The sequence below is a fragment of the Strigops habroptila genome, chromosome 9 (assembly GCF_004027225.2).
Source record: "Strigops habroptila isolate Jane chromosome 9, bStrHab1.2.pri, whole genome shotgun sequence".
NCBI classification, from domain to species: Eukaryota; Metazoa; Chordata; class Aves; order Psittaciformes; family Psittacidae; genus Strigops; species Strigops habroptila.
In genome coordinates, this window is record NC_044285.2 from 22,278,975 (window position 1) to 22,297,422 (window position 18,448).

General features: G+C 51.2%; 1 long non-coding RNA gene across 1 annotated transcript; it reads right to left on the reverse strand.

Moving 5' to 3' along the window:
* Window positions 1-7,991: 7,991 nt before the first annotated feature.
* On the reverse strand, window positions 7,992-18,423 carry LOC115613288. The gene is made up of 6 exons (XR_003993338.1): window positions 18,035-18,423; window positions 15,934-16,823; window positions 10,465-10,572; window positions 10,007-10,187; window positions 9,663-9,921; window positions 7,992-9,122 (listed from the first exon to the last, which is right to left on the reverse strand). It is a non-coding gene; the product is annotated as an uncharacterized LOC115613288 (long non-coding RNA).
* Between the last annotated feature and the right edge of the window lie 25 nt (window positions 18,424-18,448).

Sequence of the window (18,448 nt, forward strand, 5' to 3'; positions counted from 1 at the left end):
GGGTCATTAAATGTAGAGGCCCATAAGCCTAGAATGTGTAAATCCTAAGAGGTGCTTGCCATAGGAATCCAAAGATGCTAGTGCCGATAACCCTTGGGGACATTACTTTATGAGCCCATAATGCTAGGGATGCATAACCCAGGGATGTGCTTTCGCTGAGGCACGCAGCCAATACATTTACACTACTACTCTCCCAAGGCAATACCCTGGATCAGTTCTTCTGTGAAATCCCCCCGTCCTCAAGCTCTCTTGCTCAGACTTGTACCTCAGAGAAGATGGGCTCGTAGGGGTTAGTCTTTCTGTAGCTTTAGGGTGTTCTGTTTCATTGTGGGCTCCTATGTGCAGACCTTCAGGGCCATGCTGAAGATCCCTTCTGAGCAATGCTGACAAAGCCTTTTCCACGTGCCTCCCTCACCTGGCTGTCATCTCCCTGTTTGCTGCCACTGCCATGATTGCCCACCTGAAGCCCCCCTCCATCTCCTCCTCATCCCTGGATCTGGTGGTGGCAGTTCTGAGTATAGAACTGAGTATACAGTGGTACCTCCAACAGTGAACTCCCTCATCTACAGCATGAGGAACCAGGAGCTCAAAGACACACTGAAGAAGCTGATTCAATCAGTAGTCTTTCAGCAACAATGTCTCTTCTGAAGTTATTTCCAAGATATCTTGAGAACCTCCTGTGCTTTTTGCATTTTATCTGTAATTATCCTGGCTTTCCAGGACTGTCTGCATCCACTGCGCTTCTTGAGAGGCATGAGCTGAGTTGGCCTGACAGAAGCCCTTGTACACAATGGTACAGCTGGCCTTCCTTCCCCTATTACACAACTCTGTAATAAAAGATTTCCTTAGTGCTGGTGTCTGGAGGTTGGGCTCTTCTTGCAAAGCAGAAGTGAAAAAAGGCTGAAGAAATTGTCCTGCATGAAGTGAAGTGTGCTTGGGTTCTCCATGGGCTTAGGGGTGGAGGACAGGGGGCAATGTGTTGGGGAAGGAGACCTTGACTGGTCCTTCAAACGTGGGTGCTCAGTGCCCTTGGAGACGGTGAATGATCAAAAGGAATCTGCCTAGGACTGTCTCCCTGTGGCTTCCATGCACCACAACCTGTTTGCTCTTGCGAGCAGCACCACCAGCTTCAGGCCCTGCAGTGAGCACAGAGAGAAGGCAAGAGAGTCCAGCCAGGCCAGCATGAACACCCTTCCCTCTGGAAAAGATCTTTGTTGGCAGGGATGTCTTTGGGGAAAAACAAAGGAACAACTCTGTGCTTCTGCAAGTAAATAAAAGAGAAACCTATTTTTGAATGCACTGGTTTGGGGCAGGCTGCTCAGTTGCTGGGGCGTTATGAACAGCCTTAGGAGCCCCAAGGCCAGGAGTCTTGTGCTGGTGAGATGGGCTGGCATAGAGGGACAATCAGCAGTGGGCAATAGAATCATAGAATAGTTTGGATTGGAAAGGACCTTAAGATCATCTAGTTCCAAGCCCTCTGCCATAGGCAGGGACACCTCTCACTAAACCGTGTCACCCAAGACTCCATCCAGCCTGGCCTTGAACACTGCCAGGGATGGAGCATTCACAACTTCCTTGGGCAACCCATTCCAGTGCCTCACCACCCTCACAGAAAAGAACTTCTGCCTAAGGTCCAACCTAAACTTCTGTTGCACCGAAGAGGTGGGGTTGGACCTGATTGAAGCTTGTGGCGCCTCCTGAGGCTGGTGCATGCAGGGAAGGTAGGACCTGATTGAAACCCCTGCGTTGATTTGACCATGGCCGGCCCCGTCCTATAGAAAGTGTCCCAGAAAATCCTGCCCAAATTGCTCCCAAACCCACATGAAATGCCCCAAACATGCCCAAATTACCTACCTCTAGCTCAAATTACCCCAAAGCCTGCCTGAAATGCCCCCAAACCAGCCCGAATTACACAAAACTCAGCCAAAACCAGCTTGAATTGCCCCAAAATATCAAAACCCAGCCCAAACTGCCCCCAAACTGCCCAAAATGGCCTTAAAAGGAGCCAGAAATGTCCCAAGCCCACCCCAAGCACCCCCAAAGGAATGACTTCAATAGACTACAGTAGACTAGATTGGGCTTAAATAAACTGAAATGGATTTCAATAGACCCAAATAAATTTAAGTGGACTCCATTAACTTTAAATAAACTCTAATAAATTAATGAATCCGGATCGATAAACCTAACCCTGAGCTGCTTTTCACTCCGGGGTCCTTTTAACGCCTCATTAATGACTGATAGAGGCAAGTAACAGTGGCTGTTGCCAATGAGCCGCCCTGGGGGATGAGGGAGAAGGGGAGGGGTGGAATGTCACCGGTAATTGGTACTGATGAGCCATGAGCCACCTTGCCACAGTTGCTCCCACCACCACCCCTGCCGCCAACCTTTGCCTGCTCCCACCTCCCAGCCAATCACTGCGCCACTCGCCTCACAGTGAGGGTGTGATATGGAGGTGCAGGAAAGCGTCGTGTAATCCCTGGCCGCCACTGCCTTACCTACAGCGCGCGGCTGAGGGGACGCCTTCACGCCTAGCGACCGGCGGCCTATCAGCGGTGCCCCTTGGTGTGAGGGAGCGATGTCAACGGCCAGGGAGGAAGGAGAAGGTGGTGGCGGTGGCTGAAACTCGGCTTTATCTTCAGTAGATGCATGGCTATGAAGCTTAGCGGGACTCAGCTGGGTCCCAGTGCTCCAGCAGCCCATACTAGTGGGGTGACTGTGTTCCCCGCTTCCTCCGGTATATTCGGCTCAGTGGCTGGTTTCTGTAACATAAAAACTTGAGCCTCCACAGCCTTTTCATCAGGAACATGTATCTGAATTTTCTTTCTTTAAACCTAATTTATGAATGTAATTTGCTCAGTACATCTCTATCCAATAACAGCACAGGGCACTCGGCATGTAAAGAAATTGATCGGTCAACATTTGTTTGCCAATTTTAAAGCTTGAAAGAAAGGCCGAATTCCTGTCCACCCTGTGGCACCAATGACTGAAGCTGTTTCTTTGCTTAATTGCCCTTTACAAGTATTTATAATAGAATAAGTAGCTTCTATTTCTACAAGAAATTTTGTCTTATCATTCCCCAACCTAACTGTAGCCAGGGGCTCTGCTGGGGAGGGCTTCGAACCTTCCCCTGCTCCTCCTCAATCTTCATCTAAAGTCATCAATTTCTCTGCCTTCCCTGACATTCCACTAAATCTCCGGTGTTTATTTTGACTCTGAGGGCATTCTCTCTTCCCATGCTACCTCTGTTTACAAATTGCACACTGATCATTCTCTAAGTGAATCTGTGGAGGCTGTTCACAAACCTTTCCATGTAATCCTTATTTCCAACCCTTTCCTCCCGGGCCATTCCCCTCTTTCCTGCTTTCCCAGGTGAGCACAACAGCCAACAATGTTTCTTTTTTTTTTTTTTTTATTTTCTTAAACATTCCAGTTTTACTCTGGAGCTTATCTTACGCCCCCACATATACAATAACAGATTAACCTACAAGACACTATATTGTATTGTATTAATCAACAATATTAATAATCTGGTACTTGAACCCCCTTCCACCACCATTTGAACCATCTCGGGGAACTTGCACCAGGGCGATGGTGCAAGTCCGATTGCGATGGGTCTCCACATCCATTATTTTTTCCAAATCATATTGGTCCTCTCCCTTAAGCCTTTGTACCTTTTACTCATCACCTCTTTTAATCTTTCCACAAATCCAGAGGGTGATTCATTTATATCTTGCCTTATTTCATATAGCTTAGACCAGTTCACTGCCTTGAGGACAGTATTCCTAATATCGAATAAAATCCACCTCTGATATTGTTTCAAAGCCTGCCTGTCCTGGTCCCGATTAGGGTCCCAGTTAGGGTCAGTGGTAGGTACATCAAGGTTCACTGTACCTGCCAATGTGTCTGCTGTTATTTGTTCCTCTATTGTGGTCCAAGCCGTATGAATAATGATATCCCTGTCAACACTCTCAAAAACATGATGCATAATTACCAGCCATTTGTTTCCAAATATTCAAATCTATAATGGTAAAGGGAATCTTTATCGTGACTGGAGCATCATTGCCCACACCTTGTCTTAAAGACGCAACCACAATTTCCCCTTGTTTTCCCCTAGTTCGCCCTGCTGTAGGGCTAAATTCTTCAGCCCCCTCTAACATCTCCCTTGCTGGTGCCTGTGCCTGTGCTTGTGCTTTGGCAGCACCTTTGGCCCTGTTATTCGCAATACCCCTTCTCTGGGGGGCTATCATCAAATCCAAATCCTCCTCCTCCAGATTGCTCAGATGTTTAGTGCGTAACTGTCCTATGCTGCACAAAGAGCAACAGCATTTAAGCGAACTTCACTACCTTTCTCCAAGGGCAATACTAATGGGTCCTGGGGTGCAAGATTAAAATTGCAATTCTTTTGCCATTCCCGATGATTTCTCAAAGTGAAAAACATTTCTGCATAAGCTACTTCATCCCACTTTCCTTCTCGTCTCAAGAATAACACCAATTGTAACAAAGTATTATAATTAATTGTGCCATTCACAGGCCACTTTTCCCCAAAATCCAGTTTGTACAACAGGCACCTTTGGTTACAGTATTTTACCAGAGTCTCCCTAGTGACAGAGCAACAGTTTACTGTATTTTACTATGTTAAAGTCACACACACTATTGTTAATTTAAACCTATAATTTAAGCCTACATGCCTATGGTGGAATTGCCCATTCTCCTATGCATAAGCGACAGTTCTCATGAGACCGGCAAGTTTCACAAGGTTAAGCAAGTTCTGCAAGGTTTAACAAATTATCACATTATTTACACTGTTTCTTTTTCATAGAACCACAGGGCTTTTAGGAGATTCTGCACTTTTTCACTGTTCTCAGCAGTTTGTGTATTTTTGGTAACGCCACAGCTTTTCTCCACAAGCTTTACGCAGGTTTATTCAGGCTTTTGCTTTTTATTCACCTTTATTCACTTTCAGTCACTTTTGAAATCACATGTACTCACTTTTGATTCACTTTTAATTCACTTTTTATTTGGGTTTTTTCAGAGTTATTTGCTTTTTAGTTACTTTTAGTGATCTTTAATTCACTTTTATTCACTTTTTTGGAGATTTATTCAGGTTTATTCCCTTTTATTCTTTTTCATTCACATTTAATTCACTTTTATTCAGGTTTATTCAGGTTTATTCACTTTCATTTGTGTTAATCCACTTTTCAGCTTTATGCCTGTTCTATTTAACTGCAATCCAGTTTAATCGAGCTGGAGTGACTGCACTGGGCCTGGCCCAAGCCCCAGGGTCGACCTGAGCCCCTCGCGAAGGTGAGACCCACAGCGACCCCCGCACTGCCGCAGGGCAACCCAGTGACAACCCACAGATACTCCACAGTGACCCATAGACACCCCCCCCAGCCCCATAGTGCTCTATAGACCCACAAAACATGTCCCCCAGCTTTTATTGACTCCTGGCATCACGATGTCAGCAGGACTGCGATGACATCATCAGCATCATCAATGATATGGGGCCCACTGGGCCCCCAAGTGCCCCATAGGGCCCCCACTATGCCCCCCCCCCGCAACCCATAAGTACGCCAACACCAGTCGGTTTTTTTATTGACTTTCATTCATTTTTAATTAACTTTAATTCACTTTTATTCGAGTTTTATTCAGGCTTGTTCACTTTTACTTATTTTTATTCACTTTTTAATAACTTTATTCACTTTAATGCTATGGGTCGCCATGGGCCAGTGTCTGGGTCACTATGGGATCTCTATGGGTCGCTGTGAGTTGTTATGGGGATCTATGGGTCACTATGGGCTCTATATGGGTCAGTATGGAGGGTCCATGGGTTGCTGTGGGGTGTCTATGGGTTGCTATGCTGTGTGTATCACTCATTGTGCATCTCTGTGGGATGTCTATAGGGTCTATGGGGCTCTACGGGGGCTCTATGGGGTGTCCACGGGTTGCTCTGGGTTGCTGTGGGGCATCTAAAAAAAAAAAAAGTTACTAAAAGAGACTAAAAAGCAAATAAATCTGAAGAAAACTGTAAAGTAACAGAGTAAATTAAAAAAAAGTGAATAAAGTGATTATAAATTATTACAAAGTGAATAAAAATGAATAAAAGTGAACAAGCCTGAATGAAATTTGAATAAAAGTGAATGAAAGCTCATAAAAATGAATGGAAGTTAATAAAAATTTGACTAGTGTTGAGGTACTTATGGGATGTGGGAGGGTAGTGGGGGCCCTATGGGGTGCCATGGTGGTTGAGGATGCTGCTGCTGCTGCTGTCATCCCAGTCCTGGTGACGTCATGACATCATAAGTCAAGAAAAGCCATGGGGTGCATGTTGTGCATCTATAGGAAACTATGGGGCACTGGGGGAGTCTATGGGGTGCTATGTGGCAGTTCAGGGTGTCTGTGGGATTCTATGGGTTGTCATGGGGCTGTGTGTCAGTCTATAAGGGTATCTACCAGTTGCCGTGGGTCTCTATGGAGTGTCTATGGGTGGCCATGGCTCACTACGGGGTATCCATGGGTTTCTATGGGGCATCTATGGGGCGTTGTGGGTCATTATGGGGATCTATGGAGTGTCCACGGGTTGCTGGGGTGTGTCTATCAGTTGCCGTGGGTCTCTATGGGATGTCTATAGGGTGTCTATGTGGCTGGGGGGGCCCCTACGAGGGATTTAGGGGGGAGTCTATGGCTCTATGGGGTCTTTTGGAGTGTCCATGGGGTGCTGTGGATGGCTATGGGCTGTCTATGGGTCACTCTGGGGTGTTTATGGGTCACTATGTGGTGTCTATGGGTCTCTGTAGGTCACTATAGCATGTCCATGGGTCGCCAAGAGTTGCTGTGGGGTGTCTATGGGTTGTTCTGGGACCCTATGGGATGTCTATAGGGAGTCTATTGGGAGTCTATCAGGCTGGGGGGAACTATAGGGGATCTAGGGAGGACTATGGGGCTCTATGGGGTGTCCATGGGTCACTATGGGGTATCTAAAAAAAAAGTTACTAGAAGTGACTAAATCAAATCTGAAGAAAACTGAATAAAAAGTGTACAAAAAGTGAATAAAAAGTGCATCAAAGTGAATAAAGTGATTAAAAAGTGAATAAAACTAAATAGAAGAGAACAAGCCTGAATAAAACTCAAATAAAAGTGAATGAAAGTTAATTAAAAATGAATGCAAGTCAATAAAAAAATCGACTGGTGTTGGGGTACTTATAGGGCGGAGTGGGGGTAGTGGGGACCCTATGAGGCACTTGGAGATCCCCCATGGGGCTCTTGGGGGTCCCTATGGGGCACCATGCCATTGATGATGCTGATGATGTCATCACAGTCCTGGTGACATCATGACACCATTAAGTCAACAAAAGCTGTGGGGCGCGTATTGTGGGTCTATAGGGCACAATGGGGCAGTGGGGGAGGGGTGTCTGTGGGGTGCTATGAGGCAGTGAAGGGTGTGTATGGGGTTCTCTGGGTTGTCACTGGGTCGTATGTCGGTCTATAAGGGTATCTATGATCTTTCCCCCTAGTCTGTTAGTCTGATGCTTTGAAAGCATTCAGAAGGCTTTGAGGGTACACAGTTATTAAAAGCAGGTGATGGATTTTTTTCTTCCTGCTGTGTAGGAGGAGGGTTATGTTACAAGTGCCTCCTTTCCAAACCCTTCCTCACAAGCTGAATGCTCCTCTGAGCTCTTCTGTGGAGCTGCTGTGTCTTTGTCTTTATAGTGAGCTTTCTTTAGGCTTGAGAGAGACTGTGGGTTTTTTTAGGACTATATCCCATAGCTTCTTCCCTGCTTTTCATATGCAGAATCCCCTGTGGCTCCCCTGCACAGCATTGCTTTGGCAGTTCTGCTTCTCAGCAGACCTGAATACTGACAGCCAGTATGGTGAGACAGCAGCTCCCAGCAGGAGAAGTGTGCTGCCTTGAGTGCTTGGATGTGGTGAGCCCGGTGAAGTCACGGAACATGCTTTTTCATGGCTCAGTAAACCACAGGCTAAGGAAACAGTTCTACAGCAGCAAAATACGTTTGAGTGATCAGTGAAAACAGGCAGTCACTTTTCTCAAGGCAGCTCACTTTAGGTTGTGTAGGATTATCCGTGCTGACTTGGGCCCAACACTTCTGCTCTGGGATCTGGCCTCTGGCAGTAAGTGGTGGCAAGAGCCAGTGGAAGAGTCGAAGTGACAGGGCTTGCACAGATGTCTCTTCATCACCCTGCACGGCTGTCCAGAAACTCTGCACTCCAACAGGCGTGGTAGCCTGGTTTACTCTCCTGTGCACTTGTCTACTCCCTTTCTAATCTAATTAGCTACAAATTGCTAAAACTTAGTATTTCATAGTTGAATGAAAACTACAGGTAGCATGCTTTAAAAAAGAATACAAAAAAGTGGTGGGACATGGGGAGAGGATGTGACTTCTCTTGACTGTAGGAAGAGGGTAGCCTTTACCAGGCCTGGCTTTGTCCCATCATGTCTTTGTGTCATTCTAAAAGATAGGAGGCTGGATCTATCCAAATGAGCTGTGCTTCCTGATCTGTACCTACCTTGGCTTGTCACAGAGCAGCAGAACTCTGTACCACACTGGCACTGCCTTCCATCAATCCTGCCTGGCCTATGCTACATGAAGTGGGAATGTGGGTGAACTAAGCTGCAGAGCACAGCTGTTTGCTCTGTGCTTCTGTTACTGACTGTTGCTTTCTTGTCCCTTTCACAAAGGAATTAGTTGGCCGCTTGATTGGCAAATGTCACCAAGATGCCTGCTCCGCCAGCAGCAGCCTCCAGGTCTTCTCTGGGAGGCAGAGCCCACGCCATGCACCTCCTGGGCACCGGCCACGGAAAGCTCGTGCTACCTGCTTGGGGCATCCTCCATGACTGGAGAATGGCGGTGAGGACTGAGAGATGGGAGCCTGCCCCACACAGCCCCACAACCCACAGTGTTGCTCTAGGGTCCTCAGTCCAGGCGTGGGCGTCAGGGCTCCTGAGTCACGCTGTAGCTGCAAGCTGGGAAGCTGGGCAGCAGCTGGTGGCACAGGGGCACCTTGCACATACCATTCTGGCCTCACCAGCAAGAACAAGCCCAGTACCGCTGGAGGGCCCGAGGATGTTTGGAAGCGTGGTTGTGCAGATCCAGACACAGGAGCTGGAGGAAGAGGATGATGATGAACCATATGAAGACCTGGCAGGAGAGGTCCTCTCCTGCCGGGAGGAAGATGTGTGCAGCCGCACCATCTGTGTCTGCCCCAGTGCGCCAATGCTCAGGCAGGAGCCAGATGCAGGCCCCAGGAAGGTGCCCAGCTCAGCTGGCAACATGGCCAGAGACACCACAGCAGAGACAGACAGCGACTCGGAGAGTGTGTCTCTTGCCCTGGCAGCAGACTCGGGTGCAGAGCCAGCAGCTTGTTCCCTGGCTGGAGATCCCTGGGACCAGGGACACAGCAATACTCTCCCCACAGCAGTGCTGGAGGATGCAAAGCTGTCAGCTTCTGCCTTGCCTGCATCCTCCATGGAGGAGGCTGGCGCAGCATGCATGGAGGCTGGCTGTGCCCAGGCCACCAGGCCCCAGGAAAAGCCCTTCTTGGCCCGGGGGCTTGCAGAGGCTTGCTCGGAGCCTGCCCAGTCCCTTGCCTCCAGCTCAGCTTCCCCCACAAGCACCGGTACCCTCCCGCACCGCACGGCTCACCAGCAGTGGCGTTCCATTGTCACGAGGTGCTGCTGGGCTCTGCACTGGGCTTTCTCCTGGAGCTGCCTCAGGGGACAGGGAGAGCAGCAGCACCCAGCTACAGCACCAGGTGGCTCCCAAAAGATGGCCACTGGCCCTGAGGATGCGCGGTTCCCAGGGTGAAGAGACGGGGGAGACATGCAACGGGCGGATGTGCCTCCTCAGTCAGCTGCCCAAGGACATCGTCCTGCCCCCTCAGCCCACCCGTGGCCACTGTCTGCTGCAAATAAACACTAAATTAACATCAAAATGGTGGAGTTTGAGATCCTTGGGGCAGTGAGAAGGGTGTGCACCAAGCTCCCTACCCTGGACTTGAGGAGAGCAGACTTTGGCTTCTGAGGGATCTGCTTGGTGGAGTGCCATGGGATAAAGCCCTGGAGGGAAGACGGGCCCAAGAAAGTTGGACAATATTCAAGGATCACCTCCTCCAAGCTCAGGAGCGATGCATCCCGACCAAGAGGAAGTCAGGCAGGAACACCAGGAGGCCTGCGTGGATGAAAAGAGCTGCTGGACAAACTCCAGCATAAAAAGGAGGCCTACAGAGGGTGGGAGCAAGGACATGTAGCCTGGGTGGAATGGAGAGAAATAGAGCAGCCAGAGATCAGGTTAGGAAAGATAAAGTTGTGTCAGAACTCAATTTGGCCAAGGACATTAACGCCAACAAAAAAAGCTTGTATAGTACACTGGGGATAAAAGGAAGATGTGGGAAAATGCAGGCCCCCTCCGGAAGGAAACAGTCACAAAAGTGAGCCCAACCTGTTACCTGTCACATAGGGGACCTCAAGAAATCCAAGCTTCGCCTTCATGCAGGGGGCATCTACCCTCCTCATCCTTCTTGTCTCCATGCTACACCTCCTGTGGTTCCAGCCATCTAAAGAGATATGAGATTATCTGTACAATTCTCCCCTTACAGTGCTAGATCTAAGGGACAGCATTTTAAACGATGCCTCACAGAGTCCAGTGCCTTTCTTCCTAGGACAAGAACAGACCAGCACATCCTGGTGAAAAACATTCTCTCAGCACCTTGGATGAAGCTCTCTTGTCCCATAGACTGGTAAGGGTGTAGTTTGCAAAGCAACTCCTGGCTTGATCCCCATCCAGTGCTGGTTGTTCCCCTTTCCCATCCAGAGTCCTGCCTCAAAGCACAAAGGCCTGGGAGGCCTTGCAGGTGGTGACTGAGGCAAAGAGGAGATAGGCTATCTGAGATCTACCTGCATGTACTCTTGCTTTACTTAGCAGTGGTCCTCTGTTATCTTGTTTCTTCTTTCACTGTTCCTGAAGTAGCAGCAGCTCATCTTGATGCCCTTGAATTCCTGTTTGAGTTTGACTGAGTTTTGCTATGATCCATCGCTGTGCTTGAAGGATGCTGTCTCTGAAGGCCAGATGGACCCAGGCACACAGTTAAAATGTTTGGGCTCTTCATTGCTTGAATCATCAAGGGAGAGAATAAAGACCCTGCAGTGATGTACTTTGTGTACCACTCAATGCCTGCAGCTAATGGGTGGCAGAAAGGCTAGACCTTGCTTCAGTGATAGCAACTGATGGCTGATGCCTCTGAGTGCTACAAGAATATTCCCAAAGATACTGTCTTGTCTCTATATCAGACTACATGTATCTTTGACCTGTCTCTATTACCTGCATGTAACTTTGACCAGCACTGTAATGCCAAATGTCACCAGAAATTTGCATCTGGACACCTCATTCCTAACTCCCATCACTATTAATGACCATGAGAGCTGAGACAAGGAGCTCACATGTAGGTGCCTTTTTAATGAACACCTGACCAGAGGCAGGAGGAATCCCACCTCCTGGGGGTTTGTGGTGAGCCTGGGAGGGAGCTGAGTCCCCTTCCAGCCCCAGGGCTACAGTCCCAGGAGGAGATGCCTCAACTAACCAGGCTGAATCCCTTCCTTCAGCAGGGATAAATAAGATCCCTGCCTGACCTGGTCTGCCTGTCCTGTCTAATGATGGGACAAGAAACAGGCTGCCCACAGAAGTGGTTGGGTCACCATGCCTGAAGGTATTTAAAAGACATGTAGATGTGGCGCTTGCGAGCATGGCTTAGTGGTGGACTTGACAGTGTTTGGTTAAGTCTTTTCTAACCCAAATAATTCTACAGTTCTAAGAAAAGTTGTTTAGACCAAACTCTGTCTCTCAGCAGAGAAACGACACTGCAGAAATAAGTGTCTCTCCCAGCTAAAGGGAGAGAACATTGTTGTTTCCTTCAGGCTGTTTCCCATGCTGTTGCCCTGAAGCCCCAGGGACCCCTGGAAGGAGCACAGAGGTGCAGAGGCAGTGCCACCTGGGCTGGCCACCTTGCTGAGCTGGGCCAGGCTCCTGGGATGCAGATAGATGCTGGCAAGCGGGCAGTGCTGCAGAGAGAGAGCTCTGCCCAGGAGCAGGGCTGGGGCACTTCCTGCAGGCACTGAGGGGAGACCTTGAGCCTCAGAGAGCTTAAAGGCACTTGGCAGTGGAGGATGCTGAGAGCTCCCTGCAGGAGAAACCTTCCCAGCCCTGTGCATGGTAAGGCTCTGGGTGCAGGGCAATGCAGCTGCACTTCCTGAAGGGATCTCCTAAAGCTGCTGCCTCGGACAGTCCATGGGATCCACCAGGAGGAGTCTCTTAGTTTTTCTATGTAGATAAGGAGGAGGATGTGCTCCAGAGCAGGGCTTCCCTCTGCACCACCCGAGGGACAGGCCATTAGGGCTGCCTTCTCCCGGGGATGGCTGTGGAGGTGCATATGGGTGTGCAGCCAGGGACTGTTCAAGAAGCACAGCAAGGCTGTGAAAGGCTCGCTGAAAGGGAAGGATCCTGTTCTATCAGTCTTCTGCTCTGCGTTGTCTGGGTGGGCAACGGGACATAGAAATTAATGTCTCCATTCAGCAGAAGGCACTGAGATTCCAAATCAGGACAGGACGAGACAGGTCCCTTGTCGTGGGGCTGGCTGCAGGGTGTGAATGTAGGTGTGCAGCCAGTGGTGCCCAGCGCTGTCCTTGCGAGCAGGGTCCCTGCACCCCAGGTGCTGTGTGCTGGGGCAGTGACTCTGCCACCTGCCAGGGTCAGCACTCAGCCTGTCTGGGAGCTCCCCATGGTGCTGGGGGAGAAACTCGGTGGGAAGGATTAATCCCAGCAGGGCAGCCAAAGGGCACTCCTGCTGTAGAGAGGGTGCTGTGTGGGGCAGGGCTACTCACAGCAAACAGCAACTTTCCAAGAGGAAGCTCAAGGCACGGGTTGCTATAAAGAGAAGGAGCTTTTCTGAGCCTGTGTTCTCAGTTTCCTGTTTTTGATGAATTTGTGGGTTGAAATGACAAGTTGCTCTCATGCTTGAACAAGTCTCTGAGACTCCTGAGATCTAACTTTGAGTGACCAGCAGGTTTGATATGAGCATCCTGAAGTGCCTTCAGCCACTCCTCTGCCTATGGACAGCACCAGCATCATCCATCAGGCTTTATCTGACCTGCCCTTCTCCACCTGCAAACAGGAACATGTGCCCAGGCAGTTCCTTAAAACAGGCAGGTTTCTGGAGGGTCAAGGTGTGTGCAGAGAGGTTCACATGAGGTCTGTGAGCACTCACAGGGAAAGACATGGGAGAGGGAAACACCTCCCAGCAGGAAAATCTCCAGGTAGCAGGGATATGATCTGGGAACGGAAGAAACCTAAACCCAGAACTGCTGTGGCAGGGAGAATTCAGAACTATCCGTGTGAGCCCTTGTATGCAGAGCTCTTCCTCTGAGCAAGTCCCCTTGGCTCCTCTCCCAGTCAGCACAGCTCTGGCCTCAGGGCCGGGGATCCAAGGAGTGACCCCCTTCCCCTGCAGGCAGAGTTCCCACAGAGCTGTGGTGCTGCTCCGCAGCCTCATGCCCAGTGCCCTCTGCAGAGCCCCGGAGCTGGGAGCAGCTGCCCGGCAGTGCTGGTGCTGGGAGGTGGCTGCACAACTGAGACAGGGGAACGCTGTCCTGAGAGCCAGCTGCTCTGCCTGGTCCTCTCTCAGCCAGGCCCTCGCTCTATTTCGCCTTTGTTCTCCACTTGTCTGTCAGTGCTGTTTTTGTCTTCTTGTTGCTGTCAGGCTCACTGCAATGGGAATTTCAGCTGCAGCATCACACACAGATCTTCTGGGTCCTTTAATGCAGGTGTGTCCATGGGAACAAGCATCCCAGCTTTCCTCAGCTGTGGGGCTGTGGGCGATGCAGTTTGTGCCTCTAGGGAATGAGCTGCATATCCCTTAGTCAAATGCCATCACTGGGACACTTTGCTGTGTCCCTGAGGTTTCCTTCCAAGCTGTGAGCTTTCCTCCAAGATTCAAACCTGTCCTAGAGCATCCCTGTGTTATCTGAAAGCCCCAGGTAGAAACACAGAAATGCCATGATAGAGCAAATGCTGTTGGATTTGTCACATGAGCTGTGTGTGTCCTGGGCCAGAAGTGGGGTGCTGAAAGCTTGAGAAGGGGTGAAATATTTAGAGGTCTGCACTGGACCCCTCTGCTCTCAGCAGTGTCTAGTGGCTTTTCATGGTACCATGGGAGTGTGATAACCCTCCATCTCAGAAAGGTGCAAGCCCAGAGAAACTGGGACCTAGACAGAGGGACAGAGCTCACTCCTGCACTAAACCTCAGGCAATCCTCTTGCCTTGCAGAACTCGCTCTGTTCTCCCTGTGGGCAGCAGAAATGCTGAGGGCTTCTGACCTCCAAGAATACTCACCAGGAGGGATGGTGGAGAACTGTAAGAACCCCTAGGACTGATAAAGTGCCTTTGTCATTCCCGTTCCCTGGCACTGGGAGCGCAGATGTTAGGGTCAGTCTTCCCTAACTTCTTACAGTATTCTTTTTTCCCTAAGTTAGGATAGCAGATATTCATGGCAGCTCCATCACCCAGTTCCTCCTCCTCCCATTCGCAGACATATGGAAGCTGCAGCTCTGGCACTTCTGGCTCTCCCTGGGCATCTCCCTGGCTGCGCTCCTCGGCAATGGCCTCACCATCACCAGCACAGCCTGTGACCAGCACCTCCACACCCCCTTGTACTTCTTCCTCCTCAACCTCTCCCTCCTGGACATGGGCTGCATCTCCACCACTGTCCCCAAATTCATGGCCAATTCCCTCTGGGACACCAGGGCCATCTCCTATCTGCGATGTGCTGCACAGGTCTTTGTCTTTTTCATTTCAGCAGAATTTTCTCTTCTCACCATCATGTCCTACGACCGCTATGCAGCCATCTACAAGCCCTTGCACTACAGGACCCTTCTAGGCAGCAGGGCTTGTGTGCATATGGCAGCAACTGCCTCGGGCAATGGGTTTCTCACCGCTCTGCTGCGCACAGCCAATACGTTTTCACCACCGCTCCGCCAGGGCAATGCCCTGGACCAGTTCTTCTGTGAAATCTCCTAGCTCCTCAAGCTCTCCTGCTCACTCTCCTACCTCAGGGAAGTTGGAATTCTTGTTTTTTCTGCTTTTCTATTTTTCTATGTGTTTTGTTTTTATGGTGGGGTCCTATGTGCAGATCTTCAGGGCTATGCTGAGGATCCCCTCTGAGCAGGGACACCACAGAGCCTTTTCCACGTGCCTCCCTGCTTGTCAGCACTCCAGCATTTACCTACCTGAAGCCCCATTCCACTTCTTCCCCATCCCTGGATCTGGTGGTGTCAGTGCTGTACTCGGTGGTGCGTCCAGCAGTGAACCCCCATCATCTACAGCCTGAGGAACCAGGAGCTCAAGGATGCTGTGAGGAAGCTGGTGACTGGATGTGTTTCAGCAGCCATACAATGCCTCCTTTCCTCTGCAAAGGGCTCCCAGTGTAGGTCATGACAGGCCAAGTCCCTCTTTCCTGCTTTATGTTTGTTTTTTGTTTTTCCACTTGTGATGTTGTTGTCTTCAACGACATGTCAGTATTCATCCCCTGCTACTTCAGTATCTGCCCACCTTGTCTGACCCACAGACTTTGTGTCAATGGGGGTCTATCATTGTATTTAAGGGAAATAAATGATACTGCAGCAACTTCTTCTCTGTGATATGTCCTCACATAGTGGGAATGAAGGGGAATGAAATCAGCTTTCTGGCTGCTCCAGCTCTGGGATGGCTGCTCTCTGCCTGGAGCAGACAGAGCTCTTGAGGAGCCCCAGGGCCAGGGCTGCTGTGCTGGTGTGGGGAGATGGGATGGCATGGGGGGGCTACAGAACTCTCAGGGTGTCTGTCCTGAGGAGGAGAGGAGGGGACATAGGTGTCCCTGCAGGGGACTCACCTGCAACGGCACAGGCTGGGGCTGCCTGGCTGGGAGCAGCCCATGGCAAAAGTCTGGGTGGGCAGGAGCTGGACAGGAGGCAGCGCATGCCCTGGCAGCAAGGGAGGACAGCAGCACCTTGAGCTGTACGACCAGGAGCACGGCATGAGAACAAGGGAAGGGATGCCCTGGAATACTCCATCCAGGTTTCAGATCCCCAGTTCAGGAACAATATTGGCAAGCAGGAGTGGGTTTAGCAACGGGCCCTCAGGAGAGCCAGGGACAGGAGCACATTGCCTGTGGGGAGAGGCTGGGGGAGCTGGGCTTGTCCAGCCTGGAGAAGGGAAGGCTGATGGGGACCGGAGATCTTGGGAAGGGAAGGCTGTCAGGGACTGGCTGCCTGTACCGGCAGGGAGGACATGGAGAATACAGAGCCAGGCTCCTCATCATGGTGCCTGGTGGGAGGACAAAAGGCAATGGGGGATAGGGACAGAGGAGAGGTTCAGCCAGGACATAAGGAAACCTTGCTCCCATACTCTGAGGCAAGTGCTGCATCAGGTCCCCCAGAGAGGCTGTGCAGTCTCTGGCCTTGGGGTTTTCCAAGTCAGACTGAATCAAGCCTTGAACCACTTGGTCTGACCCTGTTTCTGGCAGGTTGGTCTTGAGACCTCCTGGCGTCCCTTCCAATCTCAGTTCTCCTGTGATGAAGGTCCTGTGATGATGTTGGGCCCTATGGCTAACTGGAGCAGAGCAGGTATTGATGGGGCATGAATCCTCCAGAGCTCCATCTCAACTAACATCTTCACCAGCAAAGAGGTTGACACTTCAGCGACTCGCTCTGTGCAAAGGCTGAGGAGTGCCGGGAAGGGACGGAGCAGACAAGCCAAAGCTCCATGGTGGCCACCCCTACACTGCACATGGAACAACCCAGCGCCGCCAATGGGACACCCCCACACCGCACATGGAACAACCCAGCACCACAAATACCCCCCCGCCCAGCACTGCAAATGGAACAACCCAGCACCACAAATACTCCCCCAGCACCGCAAATACACCCCCCCCAGACCGCAAATACTGCCCCCAGCACTCCAAACCTGCCTTGGGGACCCCAAAATTTCCCTGGAACACCCTTGGGGACCCCAATTCCCCCTCCCCACCCTAATCGGCCCCTTAGGACCCTAAAACGCCCCTTTGGGACCCCAAATCTCTCCTTAGCATCCCAAAACCCCTACTAGAGACCCCAATAATCCCCTTGGGGACCCCAAATCCCACCCCAGCACCCCAATAACCCCCTTAGGACCCCCCACACCCTCTTGTGCTCCCTCCAGCACCCCAAAACCCCCTTAGGGACCCAGATTCCCCCCTTGGGACCCCCAAAACACCTTTTGGGACCCCAATTCCACCCTTGGACTCCCCCAGCACCCCAATTCCCCCCCAGCACCCCAATACTCCCCTTAGGGACCCCAATTCCCACCTTGGGCTCCCTCCAGCACCCCAAAACCCCCCTGGAGACCCCAATTCCCACCTTTAAGACCCTAAAAACCCCCTTTGGGACCTCAATAACCCCTTAGGGACCCCCATTTCCCTCTTGGGCTCCCTGCAGCACTCCAATTCTCCCCTTAGAACCCTAAAAACCCTATTAGAGACTCCAATTCCCATCTTGGGGACCCCAAATCCCACCCCAGCACCCCAAAACCCCCCTTGGGGAGGGGGGGGGACCCCATTTTCCCCCTGAGGTTTCCCCCAGCACCCCAAATCTCCCCTTAGGACCCCAAAACCCTATTAGAGACCCCCAAAACTCCCCTTGGTGATGCCAAATCCCACCCCAGTACCCCAATAACCCCCTCAGGACCCCAAAAACCCTATTGGAAACCCCAATTCCCCTCTTGGCCAACCTAAAAACCCCCTTTAGGACCCCAAATCCCCCCGCCCAGCACGGCAATAACCTCCATAGGGACCCCCATTCCCCTTGGGCTCCTTCCAGCACTCCAGTTCTCCCCTTGGGACCCCCAAAACCCTATTGGGGACCCCAATTCCCCCTTGGGCTCCCCCCAGCACCCCAATAACCCTCTTAGGGACCCTAATAACCCCCCTCAGGAACCCCTTGCCCCCCCCGTTGCACCTGTGGCGTAGGGCGCTGCGCATGTAGCCGGTGCGGTGCTGCAGGCACAGGCGCAGCACCCCCGGGATGCACATCCAGCGCCTCGGCCCCCCCCCCAGGAGCATGGCCACGTGCCCCGCCCCGTGCGGCTCAGCAGGAATTCGAGGCTGGAGCGCTCCGAAGACACCAGTCCTGGGGGAGGACAACAGGTGGAGCACGGGTGGGGGGGAGGTGCGACCCAACAACCACCCCGGCAACGGGGGGAGGGAGCCCCGAGTGAGGGTGAACCCCCCAAGTGGGGTGCTGGGAGCCCAATGTTAGGTTGGGGCAGCCCAAAATGAGGGACTCCCCACTCCAACTGACCGTGTTGGAAGCCCCAGATACCCCCAAGGACCTCCCAAATCCCTCTGAGACCACCTAAAACCCCTTCAGGGA